This window comes from Symphalangus syndactylus, chromosome 15, assembly GCF_028878055.3.
Source record: "Symphalangus syndactylus isolate Jambi chromosome 15, NHGRI_mSymSyn1-v2.1_pri, whole genome shotgun sequence".
Lineage (NCBI taxonomy): Eukaryota > Metazoa > Chordata > Mammalia > Primates > Hylobatidae > Symphalangus > Symphalangus syndactylus.
The window spans coordinates 94,312,582-94,324,945 of NC_072437.2; the positions used below are offsets into that span (position 1 = coordinate 94,312,582).

At 42.3% G+C, this 12,364-nt stretch overlaps 1 protein-coding gene across 7 annotated transcripts in view; it reads left to right on the forward strand.

The window, feature by feature from the left end:
* MTUS2 (microtubule associated scaffold protein 2) overlaps positions 1-12,364 on the forward strand; it is a 729,967-nt gene that overhangs the window by 203,160 nt on the left and 514,443 nt on the right. Inside the window, exon 3 of one of the 7 annotated variants that reach the window (XM_055244648.2) lies at positions 9,720-9,774. The exons of the other annotated variants lie outside the window; for them this stretch is intronic. The gene's annotated coding sequence lies outside the window, so the exon portion shown is untranslated. The remainder of the gene's footprint in view (positions 1-9,719; positions 9,775-12,364) is intronic. 7 annotated transcript variants of the gene reach the window in all.

A 12,364-nucleotide genomic window follows, 5' to 3' on the forward strand; every position in this document is an offset into this window, starting at 1 on the left:
ATGTCTTTGTGCTTCTGAGAATCTGTTTGTTCCTGGGGAATTCATTTTGTACAGATGTGTTGTAAAGCAAACGTGTCATACTAATTAGTGATAATCTTTTAGGAATTACTTTACCTTTCAATTTCTATCCCTACTGTTCTACTAGAGAAGTTATTAATTCATTTTTGAGAAAACAGAAAATTAGAGAAATGGATTTGTGAGCAAACCGATCAGGAAAAACAATGAAATCTAAATGTATAGAGCCACTAACAAAGCTTTTAGTAAACTGAATGTACAAAGTGTTCACTGAATACAGACAGTTATTTCAGAAAATGTAATTATCCCTTTTAACACGAAAATGTTAAAAGTCCATTAATTATCAAATATTCAAAGAGTTGCCTTTGGAGTAGACAAAGACCTGAGGCATTCTTCAGAGGAAGCATTTTTATTAAAGGAGAGTATATTTATGTATACTAAAAATTAGAGAAGGCTTTGAATAATTCAGGGGGGAAATAGAACTTTATTTCCCCCCTGAATTTAATGTAGCTTGAAGTGATGTAAACTCATGTCTAAAATATTAGTTTAATATGAGAACAAGCCTCTTTCCAGCAGGAAGATGTTGCTCATTTAGCTTTCCTTGTAATCAAAAGCAATTGTTTGTAAACCAGCTTGGCTGCACTTTGAGTCAATTGGTTTTGGACTAGCTTCTAATCAAGAGATGCAAATGCTTTCTTGTCAACAGTTTCATTGGTTTAGACCTGTCTGCTGAGGGAGATTTAGATTGATTCCTGATAACTTAAGATGCTCTGTTGGGCATGCTTTATAAAATTTGTGAAGCTAGTGGAGTGCTGGGAGCTGAGAATCTATTGGTATGTGAAAGAGCCACAGAGTCCAGGCAGACTCAGGAAAATGGTTGCTTAGTGTTTTGGGCATTTGCAGATGAATTCTCATCTTGCCCAAGACCCAACCAGTGAAAGGAGCTTATGAAAATGAGGCCAAGATAGTGACACCTTTTTAGATAAGGGATACATGTATGAGGAAATTTTAGGGGAGCATATATAGTTCAGACATACAGCTAAGACACTGAATACAAAATTGGCCTCATTAACAAAGTCCCTTGCCAGCTTCCCAAGCCCAGAAAAATATCCCTCAGCAATCTCTAAGAAGGAGGAGGTCGCAGGGGTGAAGAGGCTTAGATTTGACTTGTTGGGGATGGGATGGAGGAGTCTATGAATCTGGGTCACAGTTTGATGAGGGTTGGGTCTTCTGCTCCAGCAGTCCTCTCTACAGGTGCCCACAGGGCCCACAGGAGGCTGGATGGGAGGATGAGGGTGGATGGAAGCTACCTCACTCCTTCTGCTGGGGAGACAGTATGAGGGGTGAGGATGGGGTGAACAGTGAAGCACATGCGAATCTTAAAGAGAGCCAGCTGCTGCATGGCATTGCAGGGCCATGTATGCCAGGTTGTCTCATTCTCTAACAAGTCAGGCTTTGGGCTGTTTTTTTTTTTTTTTTCCAGAATTGCCTGATTTGTGCATGTTGATAATGAATTCAAATCATGACATTGTGAGGGGCAAATAAAACACCTGTGAGGGTCAGATTTGGCCTGTGTGCCTGGCCCCTCTGCCCCCTACCCTACTTTCCTAACCAGGGCTTATATGGAAGGAGGTAATGGAATCTTCGGCTGCCTGGGAGGTGTTGTGAACTGGCAGGAGGATGTCTTGTGGATTGGGGCTTCACTGAGTGAGTCACTCATTCAATATGTATCTACAAATTGCTCTGTGCCAGGCACAAGATGCGTTGGAGGTGTGGGGAATTACAGGCCAGGGAGATGTTGGAGGCCTGGGACTTTGGAAGGAGCTGATATGTTTATGGAGTGACTCTTTTCTATGCGATTAGGGACAGGGTCTATGTGAGAGGATGGGGGGTGGTATTGGCAAGTTCCGTCCTGGTTGGAGAGTGAAGGACTTTACAGTTGCTCAGGAGTGTGGATTTTGCTCTAAGAGTGAGAGGTGAAGGCAGCTGGACTTCCTGGGTGTAGTGGGGCCACGAGAACTTTTCTGTCTAGCTAAAGGATTGTAAATGCACCAATCCGCACTCTGTAAAAACACACCAATCAGCAGTCTGTGTCTAGCTAAAGGATTGTAAATGCACCAATCAGCACTCTGTAAAAATGCACCAATCAACAGTCTGTGTCTAGCTAAAGGATTGTAAATGCACCAGTCAGCACTCTGTAAAAACACACCAATCAGTGCTCAGTGTCTAGCTAAAGGATTGTAAATATACCAATCAGCACTCTGTGTCTAGCTAAAGGATTGTAAATGCACCAATCAGCAGTCTGTAAAAATGCACCAGTCAGTGCTCTGTGTCTAGCTAAAGGATTGTAAACGCACCAATCAGCACTCTGTAAAATGGACCAATCAACACTCTATAAAACAGACCAATCAGTAGGACATGGGTGGGGACAAATAAGGGAATAAAAGCTGGCCACCCCAGCCAACAGCGGCAACCCACTCGGGTCCCCTTCCATGCTGTGGAAGGTTTGTTCTTTCGCTCTTCAAATCTTGCTGCTGCTCACTCTTTGGGTCAGCACTACCTTTATGAGCTGTACCACTCACCGCGAGGGTCTGTGGCTTCATTCCAGAAGTCAGCGAGACCAAGAACCCACCAGAAGGAATAAATTCCGGACACAAGAGCAAGAGGGAACCACTTAGCAGAGAACTGTCATGATCACATTTGCATATTTACAAGCTGCTGCTGCTGGGCAGAGGAACAGCATGAGGCAGGGGACCCAGTGCATGCTTGAGGGCCAGACTTTTAAGAATTTTTGCTCATTTAAGACTGCTGCTATGTTAAGGTATGCAGTTAGGGTCCCTGCTGCTCTTGATCATGTGGGATAGAATGTGAATAAACATCACAGGGTCACATGTGTGTAGGTTAGACTTGTCTTCCCTGTCCAGCTGTTTTCTTTATTTTCTTTCCATTGAGGTAATGTACCAGTTATGAAACTCAGGTTTGTCTCTTCAATTTTTTTTTTTTTTTTTTTTTGAGACGGAGTCTAACTGTGCCACCCAGGCTGGAGTGCAGTGGTGCATTCTTGGCTCACTGCAAGCTCCGCCTCCTGAGTTCACGCCATTCTCCTTCCTCAGCCTCCTGAGTGGCTGGGGCTACAGGTGCCCACCACCACGCCCGGCTAATTTTTTGTATTTTTAGTAGAGACGGGGTTTCACTGTGTTAGTCAGGATAGTCTCAATCTCCTGACCTTGTGATCTGCCTGCCTCGGCCTCCCAAAGTGCTGGGATTACAGGCGTAAGCCACCGCGCCCAGATGTTTCTTCAATTTCTTTAAAATTTAATTTAATTTAGACTGTGAGCCTTTTTTCCTGCTCTGGGCCGGCAGGAGCTTTAAACCTGGCTACTTTTTATCCTTTTTCCCTCCTTCCCCTTTGTTTAAAGGTCCTGGGTTGGAGGCAGCACCAGGCAGTAGGGACATCCCTGTGATCCTGTGTCTCAGGTCCACAGCAGTTACCTCTGAGATGTCAAAAGTTTCCTAGGATCAGCCAGTGTGATTCTGTCTCTGTACCTGGGAACTTGTGCAATCCTGGAGCCCAGCCTAGGCTTGGCTGAAGCTGCTCCTCCCTTTCTAGGCTCAGCTGGCTTTGAGAACAGCCAGCACAGAGCCTGCCTACCTCTAGGAACTACAGTCTGCTCCTTTGTGGGCCTGGGAAATTTACTTTGGGGGACTCTCTCAATCTCCCTTCTCTTCTCTATAGTTCCCACTGTGACACCTCTTCTTGCCTGAAACTTTTTTTCCCCTCCATGGGCTGAAGCATTTGGAAACCAAAACCAGGAAGGGAAGTGTCTTACCAGCACCTCCTCCTCTGCAGTCACAAAGCTCCCCAGGGAATCATGGAGCCTGCTTGGGGGAGGTAGATGGAGAAAGGGAAAATAGAAGAAAGAAAGACATTGCTATTTCAACAGATGTTTTTTCCATGGTGGCAAGTTGATGTTACTGTTTGGTTTCAGAGCCAAAAGACAGCAGATACAAGGACTGCCGGAGGGAGGAGGAAGTGAAGTAGGGAACTAGGACTTGCCTAGTCTGAGCAGCCTTTTCCAGCTGGTGGGGGGTAAGGAGAGATGGTTTTGATGGCTGCACATGGACTAGAAGCAGGGAGATTTACAGCATTGCATACTGTGAACATATTCCACACTTGCATACTTCCAGGAAGGTACTATTGACTGTTTCCTTAATAATTGTATTTTCAGTGGTTCACGGCCACTTCCAACAGCTTGGGTTATGCCTGACCATTTCTAAGACTCAGTTTGGCCATCCCTCGCATGCTCCCCTGGGCCCTTGGATAATCCAGTCCTAGTTGCTCATATTTAAAATTTTATTTTTATTGTGGTAAAATATACATAACATAAAATTTTCTGTCTTACCCATTTTTAAGTGTACAGTTTAGTGGCATTAACTACATTCAACCGTCACCACCATCCATCTCCAGAACTCTTTCATCTTGCAAGACTGAAACTGTCTCCGTTAAACAACTTTCCATCTCTCCCCACAGCCCCTGGCAATGACCATTTTACTTTCAGTGAATTTGATGACTCTAGGTACCTTATGTAAGTGGAATCATACAGTATTTGTTGTCACCACCAGTATTTGTTTTTTCATTGATTTTTTTCTCTTAGCATCATGTCCTCAAGGTTCCATGTTGCAGGATGTGTCAGAATTTTCTTCTTATTAAAGGCTGAATAATATTTCATTGTATGTATATATCACATTTGTTTATCCATTTATCCATGGGGGATATTTGGGTTGATTTCACATTTTAGCTATTGTGACTAATGCTGCTGTAAACACAAGTATACCAATATCTCTTTGAAACTCTGACTTCAATTCTTTTTGTGTATACCTGGAAGTGGGATTGCTGGTGATTCTAATTTTATTTTATTTTTTGAGGAATTGCCATACTGTTTTCTCTAGCAGCTGTACCATTTTATAATCCTACCAACAATGCACAGCTGTTTCAATTTATTTACATCTTTGCCAATACCTGTTATTCTGTTATTCTCCTGTGCATTGTCTGTTTACTCTATTGATAGTTTCTATTGCTGTGCAGAAGCTCTTTAGTTTAATTAGGTCCCTCTTGAGGGAAGGGTGTGTCCTAGATTTTCTTTTAGGATTCTTATAGTTTGAAGTCTTATGTTTAAATCTTTAATCCATCTTGAGTTAATTTTTTTATCTAGAGAAAGGTAGGGGTCCAGTTTCATTCTTTTGCGTATGGCTAGCCAGCTATCCCAGCACCATTTATTGAATGGAGACTCCTTTCCCCATTATCTTTGTTGACTTTGTTGAAGATGAGATGGCTGTACATGTGTGGCTTTATTTCTGGGTTCTCTATTCCATTCCATTGGTTTATGCATCTATTTTTGTACCATATGTTACTATCTTCTTTTTTGCTTGGTTGATTTTCTTTGTAGTGAAATATTTTAGTTTCATTTCTTCTCATTTTCATTTATGTATGTTCTATAGTTTGTTTCTTTTTTTATTTTATTTTATTTTATTTTATTTTATTTTATTTTATTATTTTATTTTTTTTTTGAGACGGAGTTGCGCTCTGTCGCCCAGGCTGGAGTGCAGTGGTGCAATCTCGGCTCACTGCAAGCTCCGCCTCCCGGGTTCACGCCATTCTCCTGCCTCAGCCTCTCTGAGTAGCTGGGACTACAGGCGCCCGCCACCACGCCCGGCTAATTTTTTTTGTATTTTTAGTAGAGACGGGGTTTCACCGTGGTCTTGATCTCCTGACCTCATGATTTATTTTTATTTTTATTTTATTATTATTATACTTTAAGTTTTAGGGTGTATGTGCACAATGTGCAGGTTTGTTACATATGTATACATGTGCCATGTTGGTGTGCTGCACCCATTAACTCGTCATTTAGCATTAGGTATATCTCCTAATGCTATCCCTCCCCCCTCCCCCCACCCCACAACAGGCCCAGGTGTGTGATGTTCCCCTTCCTGTGTCCATGTGTTATTGTTCAATTCCCACCTATGAGTGAGAACATGCGGTGTTTGGTTTTTTGTCCTTGCGATGGTTTGCTGAGAATGATGGTTTCCAGCTTCATCCATGTCCCTGCAAAGGACATGAACTCATCATTTTTTATGGCTACATAGTATTCCATGGTGTATATGTGCCACATTTTCTTAATCCAGTCTATCGTTGTTGGACATTTGGGTTGGTTCCAAGTCTTTGCTATTGTGAATAGTGCCGCAATAAACATACGTGTGCATGTGTCTTTATAGCAGCATGATTTATAGTCCTTTGGGTATATACCCAGTAATGTGATGGCTGGGTCAAATGTTATTTCTAGTTCTAGATCCTTGAGGAATTGCCACACCGACTTCCACAATGGTTGAACTAGTTTACAATCCCAACAATGTAAAAGTGTTCCTATTTCTCCACATCCTCTCCAGCACCTGTTGTTTCCTGACTTTTTAATGATCGCCATTCTAACTGGTGTGAGATGGTATCTCATTGTGGTTTTGATTTGCATTTCCCTGATGGCCAGTGATGATGAGCATTTTTTCATGTGTTTTTTGGCTGCATAAATGTCTTCTTTTGAGAAGCATCTGTTCATATCCTTCGCCCACTTTTTGATGGGGTTGTTTGTTTTTTTCTTGTAAATTTGTTTGAGTTCATTGTAGATTCTGGATATTAGCCCTTTGTCAGATGAGTAGGTTGCAAAAATTTTCTCCTATTCTGTAGGTTGCCTGTTCACTCTGATGGTGATTTCTTTTGCTGTGCAAAAGCTCTTTAGTTTAATTAGATCCCATTTGTCAATTTTGGCTTTTGTTGCCATTGCTTTTGGTGTTTTAGACAGGAAGTCCTTGCTCATGCCTATGTCCTGAATGGTATTGCCTACATTTTCTTCTAGGGTTTTTATGGTTTTAGGTCTAACATGTAAGTCTTTAATCCATCTTGAATTAATTTTTGTATAAGATGTAAGGAAGGGATCCAGTTTCAGCTTTCTACATATGGCTAGCCAGTTTTCCCAGCACCATTTATTAAATAGGGAATCCTTTCCCCATTGCTTGTTTTTGTGAGGTTTGTCAAAGATCAGATAGTTGTAGATATGCGGCATTATTTCTGAGGGCTATGCGGCATTATTTCTGAGGGCTCTGTTCTGTTCCATTGGTCTGTATCTCTGTTTTGGTACCAGTACCATGCTGTTTTGGTTACCATAGCCTTGTAGTATAGTTTGAAGTCAGGTAGCATGATGCCTCCAGCTTTGTTCTTTTGGCTTAGGATTGACTTCTCCTTCCTTCTACCTGGCCCACTCTAACCTGTCCTCAGGATGCAGCCAGAGCTCTGTTCCCAAAGTGCAGAGATGGTTGTTCCCCAGTTCCGCTGAACACTTGTCAGCAGCTTTCTACAGTCCTTAGGATAGGATCAGGGTATTTAATGTAGAGAGGGTGCCAGCCCTTGCCCATATGCACATGCTTATCTCTCATTCCCTTTCACAGTCATTATTCAGGCCACACTGAGCAGCATTCAGTTCCTAGAAAACTGCTCTTTCTTGCCCTTTTTGCTGGGATGCTTCTCATAAGAACTTTGGCTTTTATTCTCAGTGAGCTGAAGAGCCACTGGAGGGTCTTGAAGAGAGGAGTGATATGATCTAATTTCCAGTTTTACAAAGATCCTTCTGGCTATAGAGTTAATAATAAACCACAGGATGGGATCTGGGACATTGTTCCAGGGATCTCACTGAGGAACGTTGGTGGCTTTGATGGTGGTGGCTATGGAGGTTGGGAGAAGTAGTCAGATGCTGGATCTGTTTTTAAAAAGATACCTGACAGAACTTGATGACAGGTTGCATGTGGAATGCGAGAGAAAAGGAGGAGTTAGGGGTTACTCCAGGCTATTTGCTGTGAGCAAATGGAAGGATGAGCTTGCCATCAACTGAAATGCAGGCAGATATGGATAGAGCAGGTTTGGACAGAGGTGGTGGGAGTGAGCAGAAATATCAGCAGTTTAGCTTTGTGCAAGTTAAGCTTGAGATCTGTTCAACATCTATGCAGATGTGGCAGGCAGAATAGTGGCTCCCCAAAAAGGTCCATATCCCAGTCCCTGGAACCTGTGAATATGTTCCCTCATGTGGCAAAAGGGACTTTGCACATGTGATTAAGGTAAGGATATTGAGTTGGAGAGATTATCCTGGATTATCTGAGTAGGTCCAATGAAATCACAAGGGTCCTTGTAAGAGGGAGGCAGGAGTGTCAGAGTCAGGGGAGGAGATGTTATGATCAAAACAGAAGCTGGAATGATGTGCTTTGAAGTTGAAGGAAGGGGCTACAGCTAGGCATTCAGGTGGCCTCTGTATCTCACATTTTGTGAGATACATTTCTCCGGCTTCTTGTTGGAAGAGGCACGGAAATGGATTCTTCCTGGAGTGTCCAGAAAGAATGCGGCCCTGCCAGTGCCATGACTTTTGTTTTTTAAGACCCATCTTGAACTTCTGACTTCCAGAACTGCAAGATAATAAATTTGTGTTGTCTTGAGCAGGTAAGTTGTAATTTGTTACAGCAGTTATAGGAAATGAATGCAGTGAAGATATTGAGTGGGCTGTATTATACATACGTCTGGGGCTTAGGGAGAGCCTACCCTCCTTCACTTTAGCTGTCACTCATCACTCAGCAAAATGACCGCGTTCTTTTGGCAGCCTCAGCTGTCTTAATAGTAAACATCTGGGAACAGTTTTTAGAAGGTAGGCTAAGTGGATTTCCCAAAATGTACAGTATACGTTTTCTGCTCTTGGCTGGTGTTTCCTGCTTACACCACAATTGATACACTATATACCCATATATACTATATACTACATGCTTTTTGATTTATACAGAATTTGATTATTTATTACAAATGGTTTCAGATGATACGAAAATAGGAAAAGTTCTATTCTGAAGCAGAAATAGTGATAGTTGCAGGATGTAATCATTAATAGCAGGGACAGATGCAGGGAAAATTAAAGTAAAAAGTGAGATGCAAGGGCTTTCATACAGTCATATTTGAGCGAATAGTTTAGGAGCAAACAGATCTTTAAATCATAGCAGTTAATCCCTCTGTTAGATTGTCATGCTGAGTTCAGTGACCAGTGTTCAAAATGATCACCTTAAGTCACCACAAAAATATTAGATTACTTTTGATGCACTCTTTCAGAAACCAGAGAATTCTACAGTACATTTTACAAGCTCCCTCTTAAGGTAATTCAAACTTTAAAGTGCATTGGCCCTTAAATGTGCTTCAGTTGCTAGAAAATCAGTTTATCTGGTGCACTTAGTTCCCCAGTGATGCTAGGTAATAGAGCACCATTGAACTTTAGCAGTGGATAAGTTCACAAATAGGAATGTAAGATATTCAAAGATTAGACTCCAATTGTGCACCAACACTATTGTGAAAGCCTTTCCCTATAGAACTATAAACAACTAAAAGTACAGTTAAAATAGTTCAAGAAGAGCAACACACTAGGAGTTCACGCCCCAAGTTAGACCCGAAGCAACAGCTTTGCTGTAGAGATTGGAATGGACGGGACTTTTTTTTTTAATGTTTTAATTTAAGAAACAGTTACATGCTGCTTACTGTGTGCCTAACACTTCTAAGCCTTTTGCATAAATTAACTGATTTAGTTTTCATGAAGCAACTCTGTGAGTAAAGTACTATCATTGTTCCCATTTTACAGATGGCAGAACTGAGGCACAGATAGATCAAGTAACCAGCTCAAGTGCATCCAGCTGGTAAGTCTGGATTCAAGTCCAGGGATTCCATGCCCTTAGCTGCACTCTGTGCTAGGCTCACTGGATCTTTTCAGCTTATAGTCTTGAATTCCCTCTCCTATACGCTTCTTCCCCTTTTAAATGCAGTTCAGGCATGTTAGTGGGATTCCTCTTGAACACTTTGTGTCCTAATTCAAGTCCTGGTCAGGGCCAGCTATTTATTCTGCCCCAACTGTTTCTGGTCTCCAATTCAACGTATCTAATACTGTCTCACCAGATGTCATTCTTCTTGTTTAAAAATATGCAGTGTTTTCCCATTTCCTACAGAATAGGGGCCAGACTCCTTAGCATGACATTTTTGGTTGTGAGCAAGAGAAGTCTTCTCTGGTTACTTTGTGCAGAAAAGGAAGGCCGTGGATGATACCCGAGTGATGGACAAGAGCAAGGGAGTGCTGGGCATGGGCAGTGGGAACAAACTAGGCAGAGTGCTCCTGCGGCCCCAGCACAGCCGCCATGGATGGCTCGCTCTGCTGCCACTCTTGGTTGCAGCTGCTGCTCACAGGTTCTGTCTCTCATCTAGTCTTCACCATCATCATAGTCTTCATGTCATGTGTTTCAGATTCAAAGGCCCAAGTAAGAGCACCCATTTAGCCAACACTGGCCCACTTTCCCAGGGGAAGGAACGGGTGAGGAGCTCCCTCATTTTGCTACTTTTATGGAGTGTAGGTTTGCTGCCTCCGCCAGGACTGACCACACAGAATTACCTAAAAGTAGGAAGTTGGTTTGGTTCCTGTCAGCCCGAAACAATGACAAATAATTCCCCAATGTGGCTTTGACATTTTCTGTCTGCAACTCAGAAAGGATATATGGGCATGCACATTTATGTGTGCACGCATGCATGCACATACATGTATTAACTGAAAAAGATTTCAGAAAACAATTCTTACCCATGAAAATGTAATAAACTGATAGTTTGTATATATTCTCATTTAAAAAAAAATGCTGGCTGTGACTCATTAAATTGATTTGAGTTTGAAAATCTTGTCCTACAGCATTCTCTATAGTATTATATATTCAAAATACTCCCAATGAGTAGTTGTATTCATGAAATGCTTATTTATGTAATAGACAAACCTTTTTACAATTCTGGTCTTTAAATGAATGTTTGTAACATATGAAGTATGGGATTTATTACCTTGACAACAAAGCAGGCAAAAATAAGAAGAAAACATGGATCTTTTGTGTAATGAAAAGCAACACTTTGTAGTTTCCAGACTATCTGTGTCGTCAAAAGTTGTCCAATATAATATCTTAGCATGTTAGTTTAGCTTGCCAGAAAAATTTAAATCAATAGTAGTTTGCTAGAATGTGATGGGTTTTAATTTCTGATGCCCACTAAACAAGCATGTTTCTTTCAGCAAATACAAACTGAGAACCTGCTGTGGGTGAGGCCCTTTGCTGGGTGTTATGAAGGATATGGAGGTGAACTGGGCTGGGATCCTCGTCTGAAGGAGCTGGAAGCCTAGTACAGAAGAACAGACAAGCCTGTAGCGAATAGTTGTACAAGGTAGAAGGTGATCAGGATCATGGGAAGGGAATAAATAAAATGCACAGGAATTCAGAGGAGTGCAATTGTCCAGTTCTTGATGAGCAGGTTCTGCAGAGCAAAGGAGGATTTCAGGGCTTCTCTCTAGAGGGACTTCCCCAACACCTCGTGCCTGCCATGGTGCAGCCAATGAGGCCATGGAGATCAGCATGGGCTCACAGACCCCTTTCTGCAGTAGGATTCTTGTCTTAGCATGTCTCTGTTCCTACAACCCCGGCCACTTCTGCCATCAAGTCAATGCCTAATGTACATAGGGTGAGTGAGTGGACCTAGTTTTGGCAGCAGAGCTCCTGTGGACAGTGATGAGTACTCAGCCACCAGCATTATGGTCGAGGGCTCCACACAGGTTTCTCCGGGCCAGAGAGGGGCTTGGGAGTTCTTTGGGGAAGTAGTGTTGGCCCAGCATCTAGAGAGGGGCAAGAACTCACAAACAGGGCTTTGATCCCAGTGCTTGCCCATCTCCAAATCAGAAATGATGAATTTATCTATGAACTTGGCAAAGTTCTGTTGAGTGTCTGTTATATGAAAGTTCTGGTACAGAAAGGGATCTGCAGATGCTAAATGACAAGGACCCTGCCCTCTAGAGCAGCCAAGTCCTGGGAACAAAGTAGGGTGGAGAGGAGTCAGGAGGAAGCATATACAGAAATAAGTGTGGGCAGTAAGGATAGAAAGGCGTAAGTGCTATAAGCGAGGCACAGGCAGAGAAAGTGCAGCCGTGGTCTTGGACACAAGGAACTTGGGAACTCCGTACTGACTTTAGCACATGTGAACCAGGCACATTTTTGTCTGTTGTTATTCTTTAGTAATGGTACCAATGTCTTGCAAACCTGCTTCTTCCTCACAAAAATTAACCTGGTATTGTTAACCTAGGACATAGTCTACACCAAAGTACTTCTGTGTCTTGTGAGACTCTGCTGAACACAGAATCTGCTCTCTAGGAATATGCTCCATGGATGTAATGTTGAAAAGGAATAGTATTGCCGTTTGAGTTTTGAAGATGAAACT